General features: G+C 44.4%; 1 long non-coding RNA gene across 1 annotated transcript; it reads right to left on the minus strand.

Annotated features, from left to right (window-relative positions):
* Positions 1 to 8343: 8343 nt before the first annotated feature.
* LOC123104755 (uncharacterized) lies at positions 8344 to 11504 on the minus strand. The gene is made up of 2 exons (XR_006450506.1): positions 10935 to 11504; positions 8344 to 8590 (listed from the first exon to the last, which is right to left on the minus strand). It is a non-coding gene; the product is annotated as an uncharacterized lncRNA (long non-coding RNA).
* Between the last annotated feature and the right edge of the window lie 2388 nt (positions 11505 to 13892).

The raw sequence follows: 13892 nt of genomic DNA on the forward strand, positions 1-13892 counted from the left end.
TCGGGGTGAGCGCGCCAGGGTCGGGGCGAGCGCGCCGAGGTCGGGGGCAGGCGCGGCGGTTCGACGGGGCCGGGGAAGAGAGAGTGGGGATTTGGGGGGAAAGAGGCGGGATGAAGCAGGGAGAGGGAGAATTTTGGGTTAAGTGGACGTAGCAGTAGCACGTTTACACGAAACGCGCTACTACTACCTCGACTAGCTGTAGCGGTTTTCTATAGAAACCACTACTGCTACCTTGACTAGCTGTAGCAATTTTCTGCAGAAACAGCTACTGCTACCTTGACTAGCTGTAGGTCTTTTTCACTAAAGTGCTGCTGCTATAACCAGTTTCCCTTTTTTCTTTTCCTCAGCATAATAGGAATATGTATATTACATCATTGGACCCTTGCATAATAATGGCTAAGTGTGTACACAAAATAGGAACATATATATATATATACATCATTGGACCCATGCATAATAATGGCTAATTAAGTGTGTATACAAAATAGGAACATATATATATATTACATCATTTGACCGATTCCTCAGCGCTGACGTTTTCGTTTTTGAGTCATCTTCTTTCCCTTCTTGTTCGTCGAAGAATAATTGAGCCCCTCATTGTGACTTTGCCTTTTCCATGGAGTACGATTTTTCTTTGGTAATGTAGTATTGATTCTTCTTTTGACATATACTTCATCATCATCGTCATCTTCCCTCATTGGGTTGCCGTACTGATCATAGTCTTCCTCGTTGGTGACTCCATCCATTCCAATGATGTTTCTTTTGCCTTTCCTCACGACAACACGACTGGGATTGCATGGGTCGGTTATGAAGAAGCACTGTGTCACGTGCTTAGCGTGTACCAATGGCTTGTTTTTTGCGATAGCGTTCACGGTAGCGCTCTTGGCGTCGGGTATAGTCATGGTAGTGAAAATCCGGCTTTCTCTTTCGACATTCTTAGCCCATCTGACACGGAACATCGTCGTGTTGTGCAGTCCAGAGTAGTCAAGCTCCCAGATCTCCTCGACCCTTCCATAAAATCATTTAGTTGCACCATTGTCGCTGCCGGTCATGCATTCCATCGTCACCCCTGAGTTCTGATATTCATCATTGTCCATATCTTTGGCCTCCGTGTAGAACGTGTATTCGTTGATATCATATGGCTGATAGGTTACGAGGTTGGGCGAGGGGTTATGTGCTAAGGCGTATATGAGCAATCCGTCCTTAGAGTCCTCCTCCGGGGGATTAGCAATAATATGCTCTTTGAACCAATGCAGGAAAGTGGAGTTGTGCTCTCTAGTAACTTCGGCGTCCGTCCTGCATACCCCCCGGTCACGATACTTCTTTGCGATAATTTCTTTGTGCAGTGGCACGAAAGGATCTACCTCGCCTAGGTGTTGTAGCACTACCAAGTTTGCTCTGTCAAAGTCGCTGCGTCGATCTGAGTATGCCACGTGCAGTTCCATGCGACCGTTGCAGTGACCTTCTCCTTCGAGCCTCCCATCGTGCTTGTTAACGGGCAAACCAACACTAACACCAGGCAGCTGGTCTGCGCCATATAGAAAATTCTCACAGAAAGAGATGCACTCTTATGTCAAATAGCCCTGGACGATGCTTCCATCCAAACGGGACATGTTACGAACAAATCCTTTGATGATCCCATTCATCCTCTAAAACGGCATCATGTTGTGTAGGAATGACGGCCCCAGGTCTATTATGTCATCCACAATATGGACACACAGATGCACCATCACGTCAAAGAACGCGGGCGGGAAGTACATCTCAAGCTCATTCAGTATCACAACAATCTCTTCCTATAGCCTTCGGAGCTGCTTCACACTGATCGACTTTCGAGAGATGACGTCGGAAAAGTTGCAGAGACCAATAAGCATGTCACGGACGTGCTTGTCCATTATCCCTCTAAGGGCAACAGGTAATATCTGCGTCATCATCACATGACAGTCATGAGACTTCATCCCGCTGAACCTTTTCTTGTCCGTGTCTAGATATCTACTTATCTTGCCACAGTAACCGGAACTAACTTTGACTCCGGTAAGGCACTTAAAGAATTGATTGATCTCAGCCTGACTTAAAGGTGAAGCAAGAAGGGGGGCAATAATCCTCATTCTTTATTTTCTTGCCCTTCTTCTCCCGTGCCTCTGTCTCCGTCTCTGTCTCGTCTGACATTTTACGTGGCGGCATGTGCAGATCTTCCCTGATTTCCAAATCTTGCAAGTCTTTTCTTGCCTTCGACCCATCCTTGGTCTTATCCGGCATGTTCATCAGTGTTGCGAGCAAGCTCTCAAGGACATTCTTACAGATATGCATTTGATCAAGGTAATGAGGTGTATCGAGTTTGTGCCAGTACTCCAAGTCCCAGAACACAGACCTTGTCTTCCATACCTTCAGCAGCGGCTCCGGCGCCTTTCTCATCGTCTTTCCCGGCGCGGGGCACTCCTTCCAGTTTTTCAACAGCTCATCGATTTCGGCACCGCTCCGCTTACGTGGAGGTCCTCGATGCTTAGCGTGACCATTGAATAGATTCCATGGTTTCTCCACGGGTCGTCCTGTTCGAGCCATCTTCGATGCCCCATGTACACGATTTTCCCAGACCCACCATCTTTCCTTGACATTAGCTGCTGAGACATCATATCATCCATGCACCGCATGCATCCGCAATATCCATGGCACACTTGGCCTGCCACATATCCGTAACCAAGATAGTCGTGCACTGTCGTGATCAGCGCGGCTCTCATGTTGAAATACTCGCCTTTGCTGGCGTCCCATGTCTTGGCCGGTGTTTTCCATAACGTGTCTAACTCCTCCTGAAGTAGCCCCAGATACAAATTAATATTATTTCCTGGTTGTTTCGGCCCTTGAATAAGCATGCTCATGTGAATGTACTTCGATTTCATGCACAACCAGGGGGAGGTTGTACATCCATACAAACATGGGCCATGTGCTATGGTTGGTGCTCTGGTTGCCAAACGGATTCATGCCATCGGTACATGCGCCGAGCACAATGTTCCTTGCATCACATTCAAAATACCGATAGAAGCTGTGCAACGCTCTCCACTGGCTTCCATCCTTGACGTGTCTCAGCTTTGGATCATCTCCATCGTCGGGCTTCTTCCTCTCTGCGTGCCAGCGCATTAGCTTTGCTTCCTTGGGATCTACAAAATACCTCTGGAGACGGGGAGTGATCGGTAAGTACCATACCACTTTCTGGGGACATTTCTTCCCGGCCTTCTTGTATCGAGAAGCATTGCACACCGGACAACTTGTTTTTTCCGCGTGCTCCTTCCGATAAATTATGCAATCGTTGATGCATGCATGGTATCTAACGTGTGGCAGATCAAGGGGGCACACAATCTTCTTGGCCTCATCAACACTACTAGGACATAGATACCCTCGGGAAGAACATCCTTTAGGTACTTGAGATGCTCATCGAGGCTAGTGTCGGTCCATTTGTTTTTAGCCTTCATCTTCAGCACTTGGAGCGTGAAACTCAAGTGGGTCACCTGAGGATTGCAACCATCATACATTGGAGTGGTCGAGTCTACCACCAGTTGCCCCAGCTTAGCCTCCTCTCTAGAAGCAGCTCTCTCAGTACTCGTCTCCTTGCGAAGCAATGCTTGAACATGAGGGTCCCGCACGATTGAACTTAGTACCGACGAACTCTGCTGTGTGGAGTCCATGTCGTTCTCTCCACCGCCATGTCCGGCCCCTTCTCCGCCGCCATGTCCGGCCTCTTCCCCGCCGCCATTATCAATCATCTCTTCGTCTTGCCCCATGTCATCATTGCCTGCCCCGTCGGCATCCTCAACATTGTAATCCTCATCTTCAGTTATCCACCGAGTATAGCCATCCATGAAACCAATCATGAGCAGGTGCGCTTCGACACGACCATCGACATGGGGGTAAAGCCAAAATATTCCTTTGCATTTTCGACACGGACATAAAACCTCTGTCAGGTTATTTTCCTGCATGTCCTGCACCGCCGACCGCGACCACCTGTCCACCATCGTTCCATTGACCATCGTGAACTCTGCACGGTAATAATAAACAAATTGATTATAAAAATGTGTGCATTCATCAAAGTCATACAAAAATTCGGCATGACCTTCCTTAAAAGTAGGACATATATAGATCTAGAGTTTGCCCGGAATTCGCCGAAACGGAAATAAATCGACATTTCGGCAAAACATAGGCAATTCAAATGCACAATTTGGCGTCAACTCATGCCACACACACAATCCCATAAAAATATCACACACACATGCATAAACGTATTTCCATTTTGCAAAAGCATGAAATATTAATCACACCTCTATCTCGAGATCGAGCACACGGTGGAGATGATGATGTAGGGAGGTCAAAAGTGCACAAAGCTCTTCTTGACAAAGAAAGATCTAGTTAGGGGGCAAATAGGTCACTTAACTAAATGCTACATCTACCTAGCTAGCTAGTTTGGGAGGAGACAACTTCAACTAGTGGAGGGGGGAGGAAAAAGAGAAATGAGATGAATTAATGGAGGTGGTGTAGTTATAGCTAGGAGTAATGAAGAGAGAGAAAGGTAGGTAGAAGAGGGAGGGTAATGGGGGAGAAGTATTGAGGAAGAAGAAGAGTGAGAGAGGGAGGATGTGGGAGGGTAGGGGAAAGGGAGGAGAGGAGATGGGGAGGGGAGGTGGAAAAGGTGGTGGGTCCTGCGTCTTAGCAGTAGCGCGGGAGAGAAAGCGTGCTGCTGCTAAGAGCGTAGCAACAACGCGCTTTCCTGTCACGCGCTACTACTAAACGGGCCAACCCTGTGCACATTTTCAAAATTAGCAACAGCGAGGTGACAAAAAAGCGCGCTGCTACTATGGCATTAGCAGCAACGCGCTCCCTGGCACCGCGCTATTGGTAAACTTATGTCATTGTGTACTATCAGTGGATTTTTGTAGCAGCGCGGTTTAAGCGTCACGCGCTACTGCTAAGTTTGCACCAGTAGCGAGCTTTCCATAGCCGCGCTGCTACTACTTAGCAACAGCGCCTGTTTTTATGCCGCGCTGCTGCTAAGATTCTGTGTATAATGTTTTCCCTAGTAGTGTTGATGTGTCCCATCAACTCGCAGAACGAGGAGAAGCTTGCTTAGTAGAAAAGGGGGCAAAGGTTCAGGCCGGGTAAGCCCATTAGTCCCGGTTCAGTCCAGAACCGGGACCAATGGGTGCATTGGACCCGGTTCATGAGCCCAGGGTGCCGCACGGGCCACGTGGGCCATTGGTCCCGGTTCATCTGGACCCTTTGGTCCCGGTTGGTGGGACGAACCGGGACCAATGGGCCCCGCTCCTGGCCCACCACCATTGGTCCCGGTTGGTGGCATGAACCGGGACCAAAGGCTCCCCTTTAGACTCGGTTCATGCCACCAATCGGGACTAAAGGGTTTGTCCTTGTTGCGCTCAGAGTTTAGTCCCACCTCGCCAACCGAAGGGCGCTCACACCTGTTTATAAGCCCGTCCCTCTCTGCCTTGTTGAGCTCCTCTCAAAGTGAAAATAGATGCCCCTATATAGGGAATTTGACCTAAATTCATAGTGAATTTCTCTAAAATTCATAGAAATTGATCATGAATTTAGGTTGAATTTTCTCTATAGGCGCATCTATGTTCATTTTTTAGTAAAGTTAATCACAAACTTGTGATTCACACAAATTTCAAAGAATTCAAATTTTAACTATTCTAATTTGAAAACTAATGGCACTAACAAAAAGTTTATAATTGTTCGTTCCTGGGTTAAGAGATACATAGCTGGAGAGGGATCTCCGTGGAGAAAGATTGTAGATAGTAAATATAATACTAAAAATCCTAATATTCTGTGCTGTAGAGACCCACACCCTTCCCAGTTCTGGAAGAGTTTTATGTGGGCCCTGCAGGCAGTGAAGATGGGGTATGAATGGAAAATAGGTGATGGTAGATTGGTTAGATTATGGGAAGATACCTGGTATGGTAACACTCCCCTAGCCACACAGTACTGGGACCTATATGTTTTGGTTAATGAAAAGAATAAAACCATTGCAGATCTCTGGGATGGACAGGAGCTCAAATGCACCTTTAGAAGGACCTTCTCGGATGAACTGATGTTACAATGATTTGAATTGATTGAAATACTTTCCCTGACTGACTTTACTCAGGGGATAGACTCTTTGATTTGGAAGTATGAGTCTAAAGGAGTTTATTCTTCTAAGTGTCCATATGCTATTGTTAATTTCAGGGGGGTGCAGCCTATTTACCTCCCTGTTGTTTGGAATGTGAAAGTACCACCTAGAGTTCAAGGGTTTTTGTGGCTTTTTTCTCAGAATAAAATCATGACTTGTGATAATTTGAGGAAAAGAGGCATAGCAAAACCACTAGAATGTGTTTTTTGCAAAGAGATTGAGTCTGTCCATCATTTTCTCTTTGAATGTGTAGTAGCTAAGCTGGTCTGGACTGAGGTAGAATCTATCTTTAACATCTCGGTCAGTGGCTTTGTTTCTGTTGCGAAAAATTGGTTATGTGTCAAGAAATGCAAGCAACTGAATGTTGTGAGCTCCGCTGTCCTGTGGGGACTTTGGAATTTTAGGAATTATGTAGTCTTTAATAGATGCTCTTGGATTTCTATGAAACAGGTCTTGGGAAGAGTCTACCATTATCTAAGGGACTGGACCAAGCTGTTCCCAGATCTCCAGGGAGGGAAAATGCAAGAGTTTCAGGAACTGATCTGGGAGCGGCTGAGAAAACCATTGATGCTGGAGCCGGGCTGATCTGTCGCAATTGGTTTGAAGATCAAAACGATGCGTTGAGGGGCTCTGGAAGAATGCAGTGGGAAAGGCTGCTCATGGTGGGAGGACCACTCTCGAGTATCAACTACAGCACCCCGAGGAAGCTGATAGCATTCACGTGGTCAACATCGGGTGGGGGGCCTCTGTCAGTTTAGAGCAGTTTGGCATAGATGTTGCTGAGTTTGGTGTGTGTTAGCTTAAGGTTGGTGACCTGAGGTTTGTAGTTCTAGGTGGCAAGTTACTTTGGTGGTTTTGTTGTTTCAAGTGTTGGCGTTTGTGGGAGGAGGCATGATGCTTCTTCTCTCTGAGTCCGTTTCTTTATTTTGTCCTGTTGAGTCCTGGTTTTGTAAGACTTGTCCTAAAAACAAAACAAAAAACTGAAAAATAAAATAAAAATAGCAACAATAGGTATTTTGTTGTCAGTAGAAACAAAATAAAATAAATAAAGCAACAAAGTAAACAAAAAAAGTGTTTTCAAATTTGAAAACTAATGGCATTAACAAAAAGTTTATAATTTTTCTAAAACTAAAAGCATAAATAATTAAAAAATAAAGCAAAAAACAAAAGAAAATAAATAATGCAGAAAACAAAACAAAAAACTGAAAAATAAAATAAAAATAGCAACAATAAGTATTTTGTTGTAAGTAGAAACAAAATAAAATAAATAAAGCAACAAAGAAAACAAAAAAACAAAAAAAGTGTTTTCAAATTTGAAAACTAATGGCATTAACAAAAAGTTTATAATTTTTCTAAAACTAAAAACATAATGAATTAAAAAATAATGCAAAAAAATAACACAGAAAACAAAACAAAAAACTGGAAAAAAATAAAAATAGCAACAATAAGTATTTTGTTGTAAGTAGAAACAAAATAAAATAAATAAAGCAACAAAAAAAAAAAGTGCCACCTACTGGGCCCCCACGGCCTGAATACGACTAGAAACCCATCCATGGGCCAGGATTCAGGCCCGTAGGGATGCCCAGTAGGCCCACAGGCATAGAAGTGACAATTAGGCCTGTAAGCCTGCAATGGAGAGGAGCTCGAGAGGGGTGCGACAGTGGGGCTTATAAACCACTGCGCACCCCTCTCAACTAGCACTACACAAAATCTATTAATCCATGACAGTTTCAATCGTCACAGGATTGTGGAAAACCATCATGGATGGGTATGCATGACGGACTCTAAATCTGTCATGTATATCGCGTCATAATTGTCAACATGGCCTGCATGACAGATTTTTTACCGTCACCGACTTGCCCTAGGCCCGTCCAGGCCCGGACCTTTGTGACGGACCTTTCCGTCATGGATATACATGACATGGCAACTGATGTGGCATCATGGTCGGTCTGACTTGGCGGCCCAACAATATAGCCCAATTTATCTTTCTACAAATATTTAGGCCCACGATGTCCATTATTTATTGGACCTTCAACCATTTTTTCATTACTTTAATATTATTTTCGGTTTGCCTTTTATACACATTTATTATACTTGGACGGTCTAGATCATTATTATCCTTGGCCTGTTCAGACCCATCGTCGGCCCAAGTTGCCAATATTTGATCCACACAAAAAAGTAAAGAATCTCCATTTAGCAAAGAAAAACAATTATATAGTGCACAAATACGGATTTACAACTACAAAATTCATATCACCATAACAGATTACAATTACATATCACAATCACACTGGAGGTCTAGATACTTCATACATATAATCTGTGTTGTTCCTTGCCTGTAGTATCATTTGTTCCATCCCAAGTGGAGTTACCCTTCTAAACTAAACTCGAGTGTAATATCTTCTGTTCTACCTCAATTACCTACAAAAGAATAGCAGAAAACAAATTGTGAGAACTATTAGCGTGAGGAATAATTTATGTGAAACATTCACCCAAACATTTATTTAAAATGATAGTGATTAGCTCGCCCACAATAAAATGACAGGAACAAGGAACAATATACAGCAACATCAAATTCTTCAGTCAACATGCCCATTTTTAGCAGCAAGCAAACAAGAATTTTGGCATACAAAAAGAACACATATGCTTGTCTTAGTATCACAGAAAGAAATCAAATTTGAATATTAGCAGTGAGATGGTTGGTGGAATATCTATCCTAGCAAATTAGAGCACAAGTCAGTTGATATGTGGCTAGTACAAATCTTTCCTGGGACATTTGAAAGAAATGTCCTATTGAAACAAAGAACATGAAATGATTAAACATGTACATTTCAGTCAACATGTCTGTTGAGATATCTATCTATACTACTATATAGTGTACAAGTTTTAAACTTGCGAATTTCAAGGCCAAAAAGAAAAGTGAGTCATTGATAGTATCCATCGAACAGCTCAAAATGGTGGGATTCACAGCTACAGTAGTGGCTATAGTACGAACGAAGGCACTACTAATTTCTAGGACCATCGTATCAGCCAACATAGGAAAAGTTCACTTATGTATGAGGTTATCCATTCATGCATAGTTGGTCACGGCACACGCACTTACAGCCAGACCACGAGTGTCCGCGGCATTGCACACTAATGTATCTCATCAATGAGATTTGGAAGCTCTCAGTGAAGCTTTTTTAAGATGGCTACAGTGCAAGATACTAATTCTAAATATGTGAACCTTTACATACAAATCAGAATGGCTTGAACAATGGACTCAATGAAGCCATACATGCAAGAAGGTGTTGTATTTGAAGGGTAAGTTTTGAATCCATCAATTGAACCCTGCACGTGTTGTGCACGTACCCGCCTACTAGTATATATAATATTTCACTTAACCACTACATAAAATGAAAGATATAGATTGAACCATAATCCAGAGCAATAGTATTTGGTACAAAATGTTTTCCTTAAAAGGCCAACAACTCAATGAACCCACAGGTAAAAAGTAGGACCAGGAACAACTCTACTGACGATGTAGTGAAAGCAAAAGACTCGGTTCAAATAAACACAAATACTGGTTTAAATGATTTTGGTTCCCAGGTTAGTCAATTAACTCAGGGGCAGGGCCTATTTACTTTTGGCTAAAAGTTGTTGATTGGCTGCTTGAATGAATGTAACTCTATCATGTGCATGGTATGGGAATTCCCATGGGAAATACTCTGATGTACATTGCCCTTCGTGGTGTCAGTACATCTGCTATAAATTAAACTTCACCTCTAAGACTAAGAGGCCCCGTGCACATTCAGAATCTCAAACTGAATTCTGCACTATGAGGTTGATACTTTTTTGAGTTGCTTGGCTCAACTTTTATGATCTCTATCATTGTTTGTAGCTCTGTTAGAGTTATGTTGCCAGTTGTGTCTAGAGTCGCTGTATAAATAACACTAATTACTTTTTAAACAAATAATTTGGTATGTTCATAGTTTAGAATGACTAAGCACTGTTAGATACGGTGCTTGCACACTGTTGCCTTTTACGTACGAGATTAAGAAGTGCACTTTTCACTTGTCCCAAAATGTGCTGTAACTAACTGCTAGAAGGTTAATTTTACATAAAAAAAGTATCATTTGGTTGCTATCTACATACACTTCCAGCTAGATAATTTTAGCAGAGGCTCTTGGGAGCTACATATTGTTATTATCTATTATTTGTCTAAAAGTATTTTTTATCTATAGATACAATCTGCAGAGACAGTCTGTTTATGAGTGCTACCTGTTCGAGCCACTACTATTTTTGATCATTGGCCAAGATATCAATAGTGATACACTGAAATAACTCCTCCAGATTCTACTATTTCTCTGATAGTCTAATTGAGGATTAGTTTCAGTCTGTCTGCTTAGATTACTCAATAGTTGTACTTTCAGCATACCATTTTTTCAGTTTCATATATACTCTACATCATATTTTGATACATATCGTTGACGTATATCTGTAAAGTAAATTGACACATAGAAACAAAACCCGACCTTGGAAACTATGTAAGCACCCCACATATATTCGTTACTAATACATGTTCATGAAGAAAAGATGTAAATATATACATTGAAAAAAGATCAGTCACATCAACATTTATGCAAAATGCAAAACGTAATACATCATCTTGCTATCTTTCCAAAACAATTATTCCCTGCCACAAAAGTTACTTCACTGCAAAGCACTATCCTGGCATCCTATATGGATAATTATTCAACTAATTTGGAGCGAAAAGAGTTCTCACCTTCACAACAAGTGGTCCGGCGAGGTCACCTGTGGCGATGCAAACAAGGCCAAGGAGAGTGCTGAATAAAACAGTGGCCAACCCCTTCTCTCCTAGTGCGGATTGTGAAGAAGACCGGAGCATCGGGGCAGCCGTCCTTGGTCCTGGACAACGAGTAGGCGACAACGTCCATCTCACCGACCTCAACAACCTTCCTCATGACCACCGCCTCCATGACGACGAGCCGGGGGCTGACCTTGACGCGGATGCGGGAGCACCGCTACGGGCCTGTGTGCCCCCATCGCGGATCTGAGAGGCTTCAGAGGGGGAGAGTGTGGGGGCGGTGGAGGAGCGACAGAGGGTGGGAGACGGAGGTGGAGCGGGGTATGGTTGGGGCGGCGGCGCGGGAGATCGAGGGGCGGCAGCTGCGCATGGAGGGAGGCTTGGCATGGATCTGAATCGGGAGCACAGATGGAGAGGAGGCGGCGGCTGTGGGTGGAGGTGGAGGTGGATTAGGGTTTCCGCGGTCTGGGGGAGAGGCGCGAGGCCGTGGCCTCTCGGGCTGGTGGGCTATGGAGATAAATGGGTTGGCTCCCAATAATTTTAAATCCCCGTGTCGACGACTTGAATGTTTTCTCCTCCGCGCGCTTCCTGTTTCAGACTTTGCCGCGTACATGACTTGTTTTTCCTTCGCGCGTTTTGCTTTAGGCTGTTTCATACTTTGATGTCTTTTCCCTTGGGTGTCGTCTGGTACTAGACCTGATTCATGTTGGGCCCTTGTGTTTGTATGCTACATAAGTCTATTCGTTCAGTTTGGAGCCACATTATGACTATGCCACATTAGTAGGAGCAATTCGAGACGGCCCGGATGGTGTATGAAGGGGGAAAAGCTAGGCCCGGTTGGTCTATCCGTGACGGTTTTCGTGACGGTACCTCCAGATCCGTCATGAAGGGGCTACGGTTTTTGGGCCCAAACACGTATTGCTAGTCGGTGATGGTTTCCATGACGGATTGCCAGAACGTCACCAGGAATCCGTCACGGATTAACAGGTTTCTTGTAGTGTAGCGAGGTGGGACTAAACTTTCGACGTGGGCGCAGCAGCACAAGGCCTTTGGTCCCGGTTGGTGGCACCAACCGGGACTAAAGGGGCATCGGTACCGGTTCGTGGCACCAACCGGGACCAATGCCCCCCCTTTAGTTTCGGTTGGTGCCACCAACCAGGACCAAAGGCCGCCGCTTCCCGCCCTTTGGGCTGCCGAAAAGTGGCCTTTGGTCCCGGTTGGTGCCACCAACCGGAACTAAAGGTGGCATTGGTCCCGGTTTGAGCCACGAACCGGGACCAATGCTCAGTCTATATATACAACACTTGTGAAAATTTGGGTTCAGTTCTTCGATCCCGCCCGACGACGCCGCCAGGCTGCCCCTCTGCGCCTCGCTGTCGCCGTCGTCGCCGCGCGCCATCCCACGCCCCTCTGACGCCGTCCCGCGCCGCCCCGACGCCGTCGCCGTCCCGCGCCACCCCGACGTGGCCGCCCTCTACCCCGACCTTGCCATCGCCGCCCTCTGCCATGCCTCGTCGTCGCCGCCCAGTGAGCTCCGGCCCCTCCCTTCCCCCACGCCGCCGCCCCTGCTTTCTCTTCTTGCCGCGCGCCGCCGCCACCACCCCGGCCTGCTCTCTGTTTTTTCATATATTTTTTTGTAATTCATTGATGTATGTATATATGGATGTTGTATGTATATGTATATATGCAGATGTATGTATGATCCATTGATATGTATGAATTAATGTATGATTTTTTTTGTTCATAGAATTTTTTTTGTCAATTTATGTATATATATGTTCATATATATATGTGCATATTCAAAAAAAAATTGTGTTGCAAAAGTTACATTTAAGGTTAGTTGATTTAATGCATTTGAGGTTATTAGTTCTACTGTTAGTGCATTTTCGGATAGTACATTCTAGGTTAGTGCTTTGAACTACTCCCTCCGTTCCGAATTACTTGTCTTGGATTTGTCTAGATACATATGTATCTAGATTCATTTTAGTGCTAGATACATCCGTATCTAGACAAATCTAAGACAAGTAATTCGGAACGGAGGGAGTAGTTTAATTAGTAGTTGAATTAGTTGATTTAATAAGTACTACTTTATTTTACTATATATACAAGTAGTTTATTTTTAGTTAGTACTACTTTATTTTATTTATAGTAATTAAGTGCTTATATTAGTAGTAGTTGAACTGGTTGATTTAAAAAAACTAGTTTATTTACTATATATAGAAGTAGTTTATTTTTAGCAAGAAAATTAATAGAACTAGTTTATTTTTTTAGTTCAAGCAATTATTCCTGCATCGACATCGATGATGCCTATCCCACATCCTCGTCGTCAACTCGGTGGAGGAGGCCGGCTTCATCAGAGGGGCCATGTCCAGGACTGGGCTCCGCCGGGCTGGTTTTGGGAGGTGCTACCTTCTAGGGGGCATAGGTTGGTGAGGAGCCAGCCCGTCGTTGACCCGATCCTTGTTTGGTGGCGGTCGCGTGGGCTAGTGACGGTGCCGAGGCTTCCGGACACCGCGGAGGTGGTACGTCACCGTGTCAGCGAGGAGGACCAGCACGTCCGTCGCTACATGGTTGCGTTGGAGGGCAGGTTCGAGAATACCTGGCAGGTTCTTCAGGGATCTCACTGGAGCTATGATCCTGTGATGGTTCCTTCCCTTTGGGTGTCCACCGCCTGCGCCGATACCCGTCGGGCGCTACGGTTCTAGCTGTACTGGCGATATGATAGTATTCGACATGTATTAGTGATAATATTCGACGATGTACGAACACATGGAGATGATGTAGTTTTTCTTATAATTGAATGCATCCTAATTTGAATACTACTTTATTTTGCGATTTGATTTTTCTTATTGAATGCTCAAATTGGAGAGCACTATGCAAGGCATATGCATATGATTAGTTGAATAATAATGATCT

The sequence above is a fragment of the Triticum aestivum genome, chromosome 5A (genome assembly GCF_018294505.1).
Source record: "Triticum aestivum cultivar Chinese Spring chromosome 5A, IWGSC CS RefSeq v2.1, whole genome shotgun sequence".
Classification (NCBI taxonomy): Eukaryota; Viridiplantae; Streptophyta; class Magnoliopsida; order Poales; family Poaceae; genus Triticum; species Triticum aestivum.